This window comes from Macrobrachium nipponense, chromosome 34, assembly GCF_015104395.2.
Source record: "Macrobrachium nipponense isolate FS-2020 chromosome 34, ASM1510439v2, whole genome shotgun sequence".
In the NCBI taxonomy this organism is placed as follows: domain Eukaryota; kingdom Metazoa; phylum Arthropoda; class Malacostraca; order Decapoda; family Palaemonidae; genus Macrobrachium; species Macrobrachium nipponense.
Window position 1 is genome coordinate 24,129,922 of NC_061095.1, and position 16,253 is coordinate 24,146,174.

Consider the following 16,253-nt stretch of genomic DNA (forward strand, 5'->3'; position numbering starts at 1 on the left):
ATAGGCTCCAGCACTTTACAACTTTCATACCATCCTTAGCCTATTGCAAGAACTAACAAGCTAACCTACTATACTCTGTTTTTTTTTCATCTGTCCATCCGCCAGTGGTGTTTTTGTATGGTAACTACTGCTCCCGGGCTTGAAATAGTTACGCTGTGTAAATTTAGGTAAATAAAGGATATCTGGTTGTACATTTGCAACTGAAAAGTGTTTTAGTAACTTTTACTGTATTGCGAATTACACCGTTAATATTCGAAATAGGATATTGTTATTATTGTCGAATGTAAGCTGCCTTTTCGGGGTGGCGAATGGAACAGCCAGACGCAAATTCCATCAAACAGAATTGCTAAAACCAAGTTACGTCATATCGTATCTGGCTGAAACGCACTTTATAAAAATTAACAGTACATACTGATATACTTACGTATAATGAAGTAATACGTTGACATCTTGCCGTAGTGAACAGCGAGAGAAGCAATTTTCCCGCCACTGCGTCTGGCTGTTCCATTCGCCACCCCGAAAAGGGAGCTTACATTCAACAATAATAACAATAACCTATTTCGAATATTAATGGTGTAATTCGCATACAGTAAATTATTAAAACACTTTTCAGTTGCAAATGTACACCCAGATATCCTTTTATTTACTTAAAACTTACACGTAGCGTAACTATTTAAAGCCCGGGACGCAGTGTTACCATACAAAAACCCCACAGCCGGATGGACAGATGAAAAAAAACAGTTATAGTAGCCTAAGCCTACCCCCTTGAAGAACCACACTAGCCTACGCCACCATCTCTTATATTCATGCGTAAATATGTCAGTGAAAGATAAGTAGGTCAATGACAGGTACACGTGACATTTAAGTGTCTACACTGGCCTTACATAGTATACAAGGCGTACTGCAAGGATTACATCGAGGACTCAAGAGGTTTTGGCCGAAAGTGTTTTCCAGCTCAACCCAGTAACGTGCACTCAGACCTATTTATCATGATTATTTATAAGGTAAAATTAAACATTTAACTCATATGTAGATACTTACCACCGTCTGACGTCGTGACATCAACTGCTGCAGTTTCCATGAGATGTTATCTTAGATATATTTTATACTAAATAGCCTAATCCGTAAAGCGAAATCACCGTGCACACTCATCAATGCTCCACTACTGATTGAGCACAAATTGGCAACTCTACCTCCCTCCCCACGGTCCATTTCCCCGACCCTCCAGACACCCGCCAATCACCGCCCCCCCTCCCCCCCTCTTCCTCAAAGGGATAACACAACCCCTACAAAGCCCCAGTCTGCGACCTCCGTCAAGAGAGCACCCAACTGTCCTCATGCTTGTTTCCAGTTATACGTTGGTGACTCTTCTGTGAGAGAAGGCAATGTTCAAGTGTCAGTTTCCTCCGGCAAAGTTTAGTTTGTAAAGCCGAAAGTAGTAAAAGTTTTTACACCAAGTATTCGATGTCGCCGTTCCGTGGTAATTTAATGTTCGTAGCAAGTACGAATGAGAGACGGTTTGAATGTTTCTGCGTGGGAAGGCAATATTAAATGTCAGTTTCCTCCGGCAGATAGTTTTATTTGTAACGCTGATAGCATTAGAAGTTTTTACGCAGAATATTCAATTTCGCTGTTCCTGGAAATTTAATGTTCAGCTACTACGAAATAAGAGAATAACAAGTGCAACTTGCTGTTCAAAGGTATTTTAATATACAGAACAAAACGAACTGGGGGAATTATCAAGCGCAACATTACAAAAAAAGTGAATCAAGGAAAAAAAAACTATATTTGTACAGTAAAAATGCGTTTTTTATAACCAAAATGCCTTTTTAACGTAAATTTCGTAATGACTTTCTAACCTACCTAAATAATGGTATCTTTCGCGAAGACTTTACAGCATTGGTGTTGGTCTAATTGAGCCTTCGGTGTAAGTATGCAATCAAGAAAGGCTGATGCTTTGGGATATAGCTGCGCAGGTGGTTCATGCTTGATCAACTATTTCCTCTAAGAGAAACGATATATATCCAGTATTCGCTGTTTAAGAAAACTGCTTTTCATGAAAACGAAACCGAACCCACTTTTCATTTAGATACTGCAGCAAGGGCCAAGGATGAACATGAGCCATAAACTTCCCTACTATGCCGTCGTACGTAGCAATATCCAATTAATGCGTATTCTCTGGATATTGGTACGTTGAGGGCTGAGACTACTGACAGTCATCGTTACAGAAGTGTAAAGATATCAAGCAACCGCTTTCCGATGACATCGTTGCCTCCCGCACATATTCAGATCGAAGCTATGGTGACCAAGGTTCTAGACCAGGTGTTCTCAACAGGGCGTATCCAACCCCGTTGGGAGTATAAGAACCACATGCTAGGGGTATGGGATTTAATCTCTGGATATCTGTATATATTTGCTTTTATTGTATCAATGTATACATACAGGTACATTTTTGAAATAAATAACTATATAAAACTATGAATGCTTTTTATTGTTTTGTGTGTTCTATTCATAGGTATCAATACTTGAAGTATGTATTAAACTAAGTATATCAAGTTAAATATTGTCAACAAATAGGACTTAAGTAGACTTAGCAAAGGGGTATGATTGGGGGTCTGGAGTCTTCAAACAAACAATTATGAACCCCTGGTCTAGAGTCAAGACCGTGATGACAGTTCAGATAATGTCATACGACGGTGAAAAGTTAAGTATATCTTAGTTTTACCATACTACTGAGCTAATTAACAGCTCTCCTAGGGCTGGCCCGAAGGATTAGGTATTTTTACGTGGCTAAGAACCAATTGGTCACTTAGCAACGGGACCTACAGCTTATTGTGGGATCCGAACCACATTGTATCGAGAAATGAATTTCTATCACCAGAAATAAATTCCTCTGATTCCACGTTGGTCGAGCCGAAAATCGAACTTCGGACCACCGGATTGGCAGCCGAGCGCGAAAACCACTCGTCCAACGAGAAACTTATACGGTGAAGCTGGTACCATTTGTGCACATATATTTATAACATTAAACCTTAATACGTCCCAATTATGGTTCCTTTATTAAGAGTGAACACCACAGCACATGGCAGCAGAAAGCAACTATCAGACTAAAAAGGATATTTTTGATAATTTGAGCCTAGAATTTATTTTGACTTCGTTACGCAAGACTTGATTTTTTCGAAAATCAAAATCTTCACAGGAACCAGTTTACTTTAATGAGTTTTTATTCAATTCAGTATGGAGCGTAAGTACGGTATAGAAAGACTATATAATGAAGTCATATTCCCTACGTTAAAATCAGTAAGCTTTTGACATGACTCGAAGTCGTATGGGGTAGCTGATTTGCTCCAGAAGTTTTCATTTCTCCAAAGTACTGTATATCCGTCATATGAATATGACGCGTCTCATAAGTGTAAAAATATCAAATATTGAACGAGTTTTACGCAATTATGGTAGAAATTTGCCTACTCAGAAGTCTTGTAAACAGCACGTAGACCTTCCTCACATCTGCTTACATCTCGTCATTCTCGTGACTAACCATTCTCCTCTCTTCCTGACATCCTACATATCCAACCCTACCTCTAGTCTAGTGGCTCCTCATTTTCCTCCTGAATAGCTACACCTTTGTTTTTCTATTACTTTTGTTGATCTGTCAACTAGGCGGCGTTCCCCTGAAATGTATTTCATTCTTCTTCGTACTTTTAGGTAACCGAACCACATAAGACAATGAAATGTCTGTTCTGTCTGGTTGTTCCTCGCCATTATGCTATATTTCAAAACCTTCTTACTTTATAATAAGGACTAAGGTATAACAGATAATACATCCTCCAACTCCATTCGCTAGCCACCTTGACAAGCTTGTGAGCGTGAGGAGTTGCGTTAGAGCAGTCTAGGTCTCTCTCTCTCTCTCTCTTACACAAACACAACCTGGCTATCTGTGGGCATGAATGTAAACATGCCTGATATTCACTAAAGGAAGATGACTTCCTACGTAACAATAGTGTCAGTATGTGATCCTTTTTCATTAAATATTATTATTAAATTAATTTTTTTTTATATTTGTTAAACCTAGTTTTTAAGTTTCACCTTGTCGTTTTGTTTAACAACTGTTTGCGTTTTTATTAAACATTTGTGGTTTATCTTTAAGGAGGTTGTGTGAGTGGTCCCTCCCCTGTGGATAAGGGGGGGGGGGGGTAACTTCTTGGCTTAAGGAGGAGAACAGGCAGTCGTTCTCTGGACCTTGTCACTTTTGGATGATTTTTGACCTTGCTTCGTGCACTAAGAGTACTGCCGTCTCTTGCTTCGTGGTGCTTGCAGCCTCTATTGGTGATTTACCCGTATCTGCAGGACCCGAGGATCACTGAATATCTGTTATCTTCAGATTGGGAGATCTCTCCAGATAACATATCTGGACGTCCTCGGGAATCACCGCACCACCTCTGGTTCAGTTATTAAAGCCAGGGGGATCTCTCTGTCCCATGGTAAGGTTGGGTAATACCTTTTTGCATTGATCACGGCTGCGATTCTATGGAGACTGCTTGACTGGGCCCCCTAGTTATTAACCACCTGTGGTACCACTCCTCCACGTGGAGGATTCTGTATTCTTTAAAAAGAATAATAAGCCTTTTGAACATGAAATTTTTGGTGACAAGCTTGGTATTAGCCTGTAATCGTCAGGATATTCTTTCTTTTTGATTTCCTCCTCCTTTCTGGGCCCCCTTTTTATTTTGGTTTTGAGTGTGTTGGTTATGCTATCTTAATTTTGTATACGTGTTGAATTTGTTATTAAGTGTGATAGTAATTCATTTATTTCCTGTTCTCAAAGAGGTTCAGGTGTATTTTCTGTCTGGTTCTTTATGTATTAAATTTATGGTTTTTTCATTGTGTTTGTTTACTCCTCCCTTGAATTCATCCTTGCACTTTGAAAATTGAGTTTGTGGTATGATTCCACCTTATTGTGGACTTCGTATCAGTTGGTATATGGATACTTAAAGAGAAAATTGAATAGTATTTTGGTGACGGTAAAACGAGCCGTTACAAATTGGCGACCGTTGTAGACAGGATAATACGATCCTGCGTATCCATTTTTGTAAGTGCAAAGTTTTTTGATTTCTTGGGGGGAGAGTTAGAATTTTTTTTGCAAGGATACATATTTACACCTCAATTTTTGGTTTGGTATTAGCTGTTGTTATTGTAAGATTTAACTATTGCAACTGTCATAATGGCTACACTGGACGTGAATGAGCTCCTGAGTGGAGGGGTGGCACGAAAGGTTGGCTGAATTGAATAAGCCAGAGTTAGAAGAGGTAGCGAATTATTTTGAAATTGAGTATCCGGTGACAATCAAAGAAAGGGTCTACTATTGCTGCAAGTTTTATGAATATGTGAAGTCTGGAAAGGGATCAGGTGGTGAACAGGTTAAACAGATTAAGGAAGAAGTGTCTGTTGAATTATTAATAAGCAAATTGAATTAAAGACTTTAGAGTTTAATGGGTGGAGATATTACAAACGGCTGTGATGAAAGGGAGAGGGAGTAGGCAGTTCGAAAGGGAGAGGCGTGATGTAGGTCCTTCAGCCCCTCCCCTAACCCAGATAGGTCTGTAACACCTACAATCAATTTGGCGCAGGCACTTAAATTTGTTCCGAATTTCCAGGAGTGTAATGTGGCAGAATTTTTTGTTTCATTCGAAAGAATTGCAGGTATTAGGTTGGCCACAAGAGTTCTGGACATACTCTGATACAGAGTAAATTAATTGGTAGGGCGCAGAAAGTGTATGTTACCCTTAATGAGGATTTGTCTTCAGATTATGACAGTGTCAAATCTATCGTTTTGAAAGCGATGAGTTGGTCCCCGAAGCGTATCGTCAACGCTTTAGAAATCTGCAAAAGGGGAATGATCAAACCTTCGTAGAGTTTGCGCGAGGGAAAAAGCAGTCTGCCGAGGATTGGTTTAAGTCCAAAGAAGTGGACGATTTTGATAAAATGAAGGAATTAGTGTTGGTAGAGGAAGTTTAAAAGGTGTGTGCCGGACAAGTTGAAGGTTCATTTGGAGGAATTGAAACTCGAACACTTTGCAAGAGGTAGCTATTGGCCAGTGGACGAGTAACTACTTGTCTCATAAAATGAGTTAGGTGGTGTCTTTTCCAATATGAAGCCTGGTTGGTTTAGAAGTGGATGGAATAATAATAATAATAGGTCCAATACTGTTAATAATTATAATAGGCGTAATAATAGGGGTAACAAAACTAGTAATAATATAAGTCTTTTTCATCCAACAGGTTTAACAAGTCAAATAAATTAATTTGACCCTGAGAAGGCAAAGTCATTAACGTGCTTTCTTCTGCAACAAGAGGGCGGGGCACGTTTAAAAGCATGTGTTTTATGCCTTCCGGAGATCCCTGCAAAATAATGCTCGTCCTGTAATGGGGGTCGAGAAAAAGAGAGACAGAGACTATAATTCGCCAAAGACCTCTGATCAATGACTCTCGGACGTGGAAATGAAGCCTTTTTCTCGTTTTGTGTCTCTTGGCAGTGTCGCTGTGGTTGATGGGTCCATGTAGGAAACGAGTAAGAATTTTACGCGATACGGGAGCGGCACAGTCGTTGATCTTAAGAGAGGCTTTGCCGCGGGATTTTGTTGGTGAGCATACGGAATTTGTGTTACTGTCAGGTTTTCCGGATACGGTTCATTCTTATCCAATTGAGAGGTTTATTTTGGTTGATTGTCCTTCTTTTTACGGGAACGGTTAATTTGGCCGTAGTGGATAAGTTTCCCGTGAAGAATATTGATTTAGTCCTTGGAAATGATGTGGCCCTTAAAATAATCTTGTCCAATATTAATTAATCTCGAGAGCGAAATATCTGTAGTCACTCGCTCTCGGTCTGCACTTGTTGACGCTGCAGAGTCAACCGTAGACGCATAGTATTTAAGTAGTTTAGACCGTAGTGGTAGTATAGTTTACAGGCAATATTGGTAATAGTAAAAATAAATTGAACTGGACTACGGAGGAGCTAATTAAAGCTCAGAAGAAGGAATTTTCAAATCTCCCAGTTGAGCCAGGGTGACTTCCTCTGACTTAACGAGTCCTAAAATTTAAAATTATTAATAATAATTTTGTACAGGGTAAGTAGACCTTTGGAGGCTACTAATGAAAACTCTGAAGTAGTCAAGCAAATAATGGTTCCTTTTGATTACAGGAGAGGTTTAATGTATTTAGGCGATGAGAATGACTTGGCAGGGCATTTTGGTATTCACAAGACGTCGGGAAAATTGCTTGCTGGATATTTTTGGCCCAAGTTGAAGGCCGACGTCAAGAAATACGTGAACAGTTGTGACGTCTGTCAACGGGTTGGCAAGCCCAATCAACCCTTCCCATTCCGAAGCACCGTTTGTTTTCCCATCCCAGTTGTCTCGGAACCCTTCAAAGAATCATCATAGACGTAGTGGGACCCTTGCCTCGTACTCCGTAGGCGGGTAACGAATATATTTTACTATTTTTGATAGGATGTCTCGTTACCCAGAGGCCATACCGTTACGTAGTATTAAGAGTGTGAAAATTGTAGATTCATTAATAGAATTCTTTACCAGGTTTTGGCATGCCCAAAATAATTCAGTCAGATTGTGGATCCAATTTTATTAGTACTTATTTCAAGGATAAAATGCTGAATTAAATATTAAGCACGTGACCTCTTCTCCATATCATCCGGAGAGTCAGGGAGCCTTGGAAGGTTGCATCAGACGTTGAAATCGATGTTGAAAAAGTATTGTCTAAGTCATGGTTCGGTAGTGGGACAAGGAGTTGCCATATTTGTTATTTGCTTTTCGTTCAACACCTAGTCAATCATTAGGTTTTTCACCCTTTAATTTGATTTTTGGTCATTGTGTACGTGGTCCTCTTGACGTCGTTAAGGAATCATGGGAGGGAGACGTCCCTCACATAAATTTGTTGGATTATGTAACGAATCTTGGGGACAAATTGACCAAGGCATGGAAGTTTGCTGAGGAAATATGTTGAAAAGTCAAAAAAGGATGAAATTCTTCTTTGATCGTAAATCTAAGGAACGTGATTTCGCTGTAGGCGATAAGGTGTTGGTACTTCTACCCATTCCTGGTAACCCCTGAAGGCGTCTTTCTCTGGCCCCTGGAAAATTTTGAAGAAAATTAGTCTATAAATTATTTGGTAGAAACTCCAAGAGGAGGAAAACCGTTTCAACATTGCCACATAAATATGTTGAAACCATATAAGGAACGGGATAAGGTGGTGCCCATGGCCACTATAGGACTATTGGAAAACCTGTTAATAATAGTGATAACTTTGTTTCTTTTTCAGAGGTTGAAGATAATGAAAATAATAGTGTTGATGAAGGTAACTGGCGCTCTGATAACAAAGGGTCATTAGTAAACTTCGGTGGTATGGTTTCACACTTAAGTAATGATAAGCAGAAATCCTTGAAGAGGTTGGTGAATAATTATAAATGTTTATTTTCTGATGTGCCAGGCCGAACGTCCGTTTTAGAACATGATGTGGACGTGGGTAATGCTATTCCTGTGAAACAAGCCCCTTATAGGTTAAATCCCTTCAAAAGTGGTGTAGTAGCAAGGAAGTTGATTACATGCTGAAACATGACCTATTGAGCCGAGTAAGAGTCCTTGGTCATCTCCGGTAGTTTTTTGGTTAAGAAATCTGACGGAGACTTTAGGTTATGTTTTGATTACAGAAAGTTGAACGAAGGGTGACCAAGGCAGACTGTTTATCCTTTGCCTCGTATAGAGGACTGTATTGACCGCTTGGGAAAGTCAAAACATATTAGCAAATTTGATTTATTAAAAGGTTACTGGCAGGGTTCCTCTTTCCAACATGCTAGAGCCTTATCGGCGTTTGTAACCCCGCAAGGTTTGTTTCAGTGCAAGTGATGCCGTTTGGGATGAAGAATGCGGCAGCCACCCTTTCCAAAGATTAATGAATAGTTTGGTGTACGGTTTAGAAGGTTGTGTGGTATACATAGACGATATTGTTATCTATAGTGATGATTGGGAGACTCATCTGAAGAGAATCGAGGCGTTGTTTGAAGTGTTGAAAAAAGCAGGTTTGGTAGTGAATTTGAAAAAGAGTGAGTTCGCTAAAGCGAAAGTCGTGTATTTAGGCCACGAGGTTGGTGGTGGCAAGGTAATTCCAAGCAGGCCAATATTGAATCTATAAAGAAAATAGGTGTTCCTAAATGTCGTAGGGATGTCCGTAAGTTTCTTGGTTTAGTAGGTTATTATAGGCGTTTTTGTCAAGAACTTTTCGGACATTGTGGCTGAACCTCTATAACCCGTCTCTTGAAGGAATGGAAGTGAATTTGGTTTGTTTGGTCCTCGGACACTCAAAATGCTTTTGAGAAGTTGAAACAGGTGCTTGTTAGTTTCCCTATTTTGAGAGCTCCGATTTCAATGTTCCTTTTGCTCTTGCTACGGATGCCAGTGATCTGGTGTTGGTGCAGTCCTTTTACAGGCGGCCGAACAAGGCGTGTTCTCATCCAGTTGCCTTCTTCTCTAAAAAGTTAACGTCTGCCAGCGGAAATATTCAACCGTTGAGAAGGAGAACACTCGCAACTGATCCTAGCAATTAATCATTTTTCTGTTATCTATCGTCCACAGGTACGCCTATAAAAATTATGACTGATCATAACCCTCTAACTTTTGTCAGCAGATATAAAAATAAGAATCAGAGGCTAATGCGATGGAGCCTCATGCTTCAAGAATGGAATCTGGAATTTACTCACATTCCAGGAAAGGATAACGTTGTGGCTGATGTTCTTTCACGCAGCATAGAATAAGTAACCTTGCTGAGGCTTTACAATTATAAAGGTAGTATCTGTATCGTTCCAATTGATGTGTGTGTGCGTTGATGTGAGTAGTTTTTGGTTTGTGTTGGAATGAATTTAATATTTAACATGTATTGATGATAATTTATTTTACAGGAATCATTCTATTGGTTTTTATATATAAGACGTGAAGGTTTTAGTATTAAGTAAAGGTAAAAGGAATATATCTATTACGTACGTAAGGTTTATTATTAAATTAAGGTTTTTGAAGGTTGGTGTGATAGGCTTCGTTACTAAAACCAGTACTAAGGTTTTAGGACAAAAGGTATCGTATTGATTGTATACTTTGATGCCACGGTAGGTAGGACCTCTCCCTTGGGTGCAATACGAAGAAAGGTGGCGACTCTTGAATTTATTTAAGTATCACATGGGTGATTTAGACTCGCTAATTCGGTGATTCGTTTGTTTTATTTTTCAGGCTTGCTTACGCTTCACGAATTTTGTGTGTTTAGAGTTGCGCAGGGGAGACCCATGTTGGTTTTCTCTGTATCGAGTTATATGTGTATGTACTGTATTTCCCACTTTGAAGTGGACGGTTTACTTGTGTTAAGTGGACAGATACACTGAGTGTTATAAAAACAATGGTTGTTTGGGACACTCGTAGTGACAGTGAGTGCAAAGAGTCACTGGTTATAAGACAGTGCAGAATGTGAATAAGTGTGGCAGTCTGCAACCTCAGAATCCCGGATTTGTTGGGTATATGAGCAATGTGAAGCTCATTGTTGATTGCCATGTGCAATGGTGGTGATCTGAAAGGTTTAATGTAAAAACTTTCGAACTTTGGTCAAGTGTTGGTACTGAGTACTTTGAATTTTTGTATCATCTCGCACCTTTCATTTTTGTAAGCCTCCCCCCTTCCCTTTTGAGTCTCATTTCTGCATGTCGTTATATATGTTTTAGCTTTACTTTTTTTTCAGTTTTGTTAATGTCTGATTTAGTATAATATTTACTTGATTGATTGTGTGAATTATGCAGAAGGTAAATTTTTGGAGTATATATATATATATATAAAAAAAAAATTTTTGTTAATTTTTTTTTCTTGGTATGGAGGTGTCAGTATGTGATCCTTTTTCATTAAATATTATTATTAAATTAATTTTTTTTTATATTTGTTAAACCTATTTTTGTTTTTAAGTTTCACTTGTCGTTTTGTTTAACAACTGTTTGCTTGTTATTAACATTTGTGTTTATCTTTAAGGAGGTTGTGTGAGTGGTCCCACCCCTCCCTGGATAAGGGGGGGGGGGTAACTTCTTGGCTTAAGGGAGGAGACAGGCAGTCGTTTCTCTGGACCTTGTCACTTTTGGATGATTTTTTGACCTTGCTTCGTGCACTAAGAGTACTGCCGTCTCTTGCTTCGTGGTGCTTGCAGCCTCTATTGGTGATTTACCCGTATCTGCGGGGAGACCCGAGGATCACTGAATATCTGTTTATCTTCAGATTGGGAGATCTCTCCAGATAACATATCTGGACGTCCTCGGTAATCACCGCACCACCTCTGGTTTCAGTTATAAAGCCAGGGGGATCTCTCTGTCCCATGGTAAGGTTGGGTAATACCTTTTTGGCATTGATCACGGCTGCGATTCTATGGAGACTGCTTGACTGGGGGCCCCCCTAGTTATTAACCACCTGTGGTACCACTCCTCCAGACGTGGAGGATTCTGTATTCTTTAAAAAGAATAATAAGCCTTTTGAAACATGAAGATTTTTTTTTGGTGACAAGCTTGGTATTAGCTGTAATCGTCAGGATATTCTTTCTTTTTTGATTTCCTCCTCCTTTCTGGGCCCCCTTATTTTGGTTTGAGTGTGTTGTTATGCTATCTTAATTTTGTATACGTGTTGAATTGTTATTAAGTGTGATAGTAATTCATTTATTTCCTGTTCTCAAAGAGGTTCAGGTGTAATTTTCTGTCTGGTTCTTTATGTATTAAAATTTATGGTTTTTCATTGTGTTTGTTTTACTCCTCCCTTTATTCATCCTTGCACTTTGAAAATTGAGTTTGTGGTATGATCCACCTTATTTGTGGACTTCCGTATCAGTGGTATATGGATACTTAAAGAGAAAATTGAATAGTATTTTGGTGACGGTAAAACGAGCCGTTACAATAGTATATATTTTATATCAACTCTTGGTCACATACAAATAAAGAGTACCGATAAAACAGAAACAGTATAGGAACAATTAGTGAGACGCAACAAAATGCAACTGCCACGCAACTAATAATGACTATCATAATAATATGAGCAGTAGTTAAACCAGCATTTAATTAATGGTAACGAAGGATTTAACTAAAGTTCACAGTAAGGAGCGGTACAGAAGCCATGTAACTGATGTTAGATTCAGGTTCTTGATTAAAGTTAGACATTTCAGCTTCCGTGTTGGGAAGCAAGATGCAAAGTTCAAGTGCGGTTTAAGTTTGAAAATAAGCTTCGTCCTACGCTATGAATAATCAACTTTGATCCAGTATTATTATTATTAATTATTATTATCGAAGGCGGAATTTACACAACATAGGCAACAAAACTGAAGTCATAAGCCTGTCCTTGCAATGTAATATCGCATAGCATATAGAAACGGAGATTTCGACTACCGATTTTGCTGGCAAGTATGTCCTATGAGTTTGTTTGTATAGGCCTATGGAAAGTTTCAGCCAAATCTGGACATATTCCTCAAATAGTAAGCATTAACGTTCAATGACTTTCCAATCTTTTATCGTTAGTCAGCTCTTCTTTTATTGAGAGAACGGCCAGACAAACTGGCGATTGTATATAGGTGGCGGAACATGACAAGATGCAGACGGTAAGAATCGGTGTCACCCCTGACCGACGCTAATGACATCTCTGTCTGGCTAATGGGCGCTGTTTGGTACAGAAATGAGAAGTTATTGGTATCATTTATTTCTCGCAGAGGGAACGAGGTTTTACACGGTCCCTCTTTTCCTTTGCCTCTGTTACATTTCATGTTGATATCATTCTCGGGAATGTGAATTGTAATAAGCAATATGCCGTGTGAACGCCTTAAAAGTACATTCCACCGATCCCCAATTCTCTCTCTCTCTCTCTCTCTCTCTCTCTTTCTCAATTAAACAATCATTGCCAGTGCTTTTGATGGACCAATTCCGCTAATGCAATACTGGAATTTTTTCAGAAAGTGAAGTTGACTTGACAGGTGACGAAATTTTGTTCATTTCCAATGCAGGAAAAAAATCGGATGCTTAAACTCCTAGTAATAGCTCTTTTTGCTTAGTGTAATTGAATGGCGTCATCATCAGCGTCAAATAACGACCGTGATTGCGGAATTTTAAGTAGGTCAATGAATTCAACGACCAGAAAATGATTAACTAAACCGTTAAATTAAGCAGTGATCCGGCGGCGTGAACGTTAAATAGACGATGACTTCTATAGCTATGCCTAAGGCGTGAGCGAGAAAAGTATTGGGTTCTGTCATGGCAGTGAATGTAGGGATATAAATTGCCGTGGGGAATTCAGCATTGCTAGTAATGGAATTATCCTTATCATCAAAATAATTATTAAAACTGGAGAGCATATCCCTGTGGTGCAAGACAAAAATCGCGTATTAGGTGAGGTTAGGCAAGAGTGGACAGCACTTTCAAAGTGAACATCTATATCATTCTGTGCGAAGCCATGAAACAAAATGCAGGTCTTCGAGATTTGGGTGAAGGAAGACCTTTGGACCCTGACCGATTGAACTGACGTCTCTGTGATATTCGGCTTGTACTGCTATGCCAGAATGCAAATGCGTCTATTAACTACTGAATATTCTCTCTCTCTCGTCTCTCTCTCTCTCTCTCTCCTCTCTCTCTCTCGCTTGCTCGCTTGCTTTCATGCATGTATATGCGCCTAGAAGAGGGCTAGTCTCTCTCCCGTCACCTTCCAACACCATCGCTTCGGAATTTCGCAATTTCAATGACACTCTGGATGCGAGCAAACGACGGAGGTCGGGAATTTTCTTTATTTTGTTTGTTGCGTTTCATCTGCTTCTCTCGGCCGTTAATCAGACAGACAGCCGGCTCCGTTATATGTCGCGGTGTTTTGATGTATTTTCCCTCAGTAGCGAGTGACTGGTTAAAACAGGTCATTATATATATATATATATGTGTGTGTGTGTGTGTGTATGATTGTATATACATAATGTCTGTGTGTATGTGTGGTGAGCATTATGCTTTATTTTCCTAATTCGAGATGGCTCTTCAGAAAAAAAAAAAAAACTAGTCAACAATCAGTGCTACATCCGCACTTTCACTTTTAAAATTTTAGATGAAACAGTGTGCGAAAAACTCACATCAGCCCTTCGTACACTTCAACAAAGGCTCATCAGCATTGCGACGAACCTCTAACATGCAATTCGCAGTGTACCACTGTCTTGCACACACACACTCGCTACCTGGAAGGATAATACAGGTCTACATAGCTCCTTCAGTCTAGGTGTAGCACTACCTTTGTGCCTACAGTGGTGACCTATGTAGTACATAACTATGATTTTATAGACTCGGTACTATACGGAGCAAAAATACCACGGTGAAATTGTCATTTAAAATCGTCATTTATTTCAAATTTTGTTGCTTTTTTGTATATACCTAAAGATATTTATATCAAGTTCCTGTTAATCTAGACCTTTCTATACTCGTTACTGTATTGTTAAGGAAGTCCTGCCACTTTATAAGTTTATAACTCTCTCTCTCTCTCTCTCTCTCTGTATTTAATGGTATTTAGGCTTCGAAGTTAGTAATTCCTCACTCTGATTCTCTCTCTCTCTCTCTGATAGTTGTTATACATGAAATTCTTATTGTCTCTCCAGTTCAATTTATGTAGTACTTTTTCCTCTCTCGCGCGCCAGCGTGCAGAATTGGTGTTTATGCTCCTAGGGCAGCCATTTCTCTCTCTCCTCGCCTCTCCCCCTCTCTCTCTCCGGCTATCTTCTTCTTCGTCCCAGCTAAATTTAACCCATTTTTATATGGGGTCGCCGTTGTGAATGAGTCGTCTCCATCGATTTCTGTCCTGTGCATCGTTCTCATTAATACCTTTTAATACGATATCTTCCCCTACACAATCACTCCATCTCTTTCTTCGTCTTCCTTCTTCCTTCTACCCCGCACTTCCTCAGTCCATCGTATGTCTTCACATGATTGTTCCTCTGCGCTTATCTTCGAGGCCTATTATGAGACCGACGTGACACTTACAAACAGAGCAATAGAGGACCAAGCAATCGCTTGCCGGCTGCTCCCCTGTGGCCTATTAGCGGGACGTAAGCTTATTCGTAATCCTCACTATTATTTCTTCTCGCACTGGGGAAACTTCCCGGAGCCCGGCTCAGTGTCAGGATTGGATGTGCTGTATTGCTTTTCAGTTGCAAATGTTGGGTCCCCTCTCTGGTTTTACGACGAATTTGAATGTTTTCTTTTATCGTTTTTGTAACTTCTGTGCCATGGTGATTAGTCCCGTGTCGATATTCGACGTTCGTTATGTCTTGAGTTCTATTGAACTGAAATGAATTGAATATAGGATTTAGGCCTAGCGCTGGGACCTATAATCTCATTCGGCGCTGAAACGGAAATTGACTAAAAGGTAAAAGTGAAAAGCGTAACAGAGGAAAACCTCGCAGTTGCACAATGAATCAATTGTTACGAGAGGTTTTGAGGAAAGTATGATACAAGAATGAGAATATGAAAGGAGGTACAGTAAAAAGGAACGAAAGGGATGGAGCTAGGGGCCGAAGGCACGCTGCGAAGAACCTTAAGTCATGCCAAGTACAGTGCACTGCATGTGGGCCACTGACACCGAACTACCGAGCGAATGTTATCTATAACGAAAAATACGTTACATTTTTTCAGGGTCTTGCTGGAAGTCATGCAAAACTAACATAATAATAATTCGTCTTCTCGAAGAATGCATATAATGTAAAACCGATTACACTCCCCTCATCACTTTCACGGAATAATTAGAAACTTCATTAAAATACAGAAACTATATATATATATATATATATATATATATATATATATATATATATATATATATATATATATAATGGTGTTTTCAATGGGCCGTCACAAGGAGGCGACTGAAACTTTTTGAAGATGCATAGTCAACATGCTCGATCTCTCTGCTACCCGACTGCGCGCTTCCCTGCAAACTCTGGTGAGCGGGAAATTCGAGTGAGGTGTTGCTACGACACAATATTTTATCAGGATATTTTTTTTTTTATTTTTACTCTTTCTGGAGGCTGTAGAACGCATTACATAACTCTTAAAAATTATATGAAAAATATTGGGCAGATAAAAAACAAAGGGATTTCTTATTTGGAGTGCTGAGTGTCGTTAGGTCTCTGAAATCAATATCCTATCGATGGATTTGGTAGTTATCTGGC

At 39.4% G+C, this 16,253-nt stretch overlaps 1 long non-coding RNA gene across 1 annotated transcript in view; it reads right to left on the bottom strand.

The window, feature by feature from the left end:
• Positions 1-1,157, bottom strand: part of LOC135207968 (uncharacterized) — a 251,372-nt gene extending 250,215 nt beyond the window's left edge. Inside the window, exon 1 of the long non-coding RNA XR_010313090.1 lies at positions 1,042-1,157. This is a non-coding gene — a long non-coding RNA (uncharacterized LOC135207968). The remainder of the gene's footprint in view (positions 1-1,041) is intronic.
• Between the last annotated feature and the right edge of the window lie 15,096 nt (positions 1,158-16,253).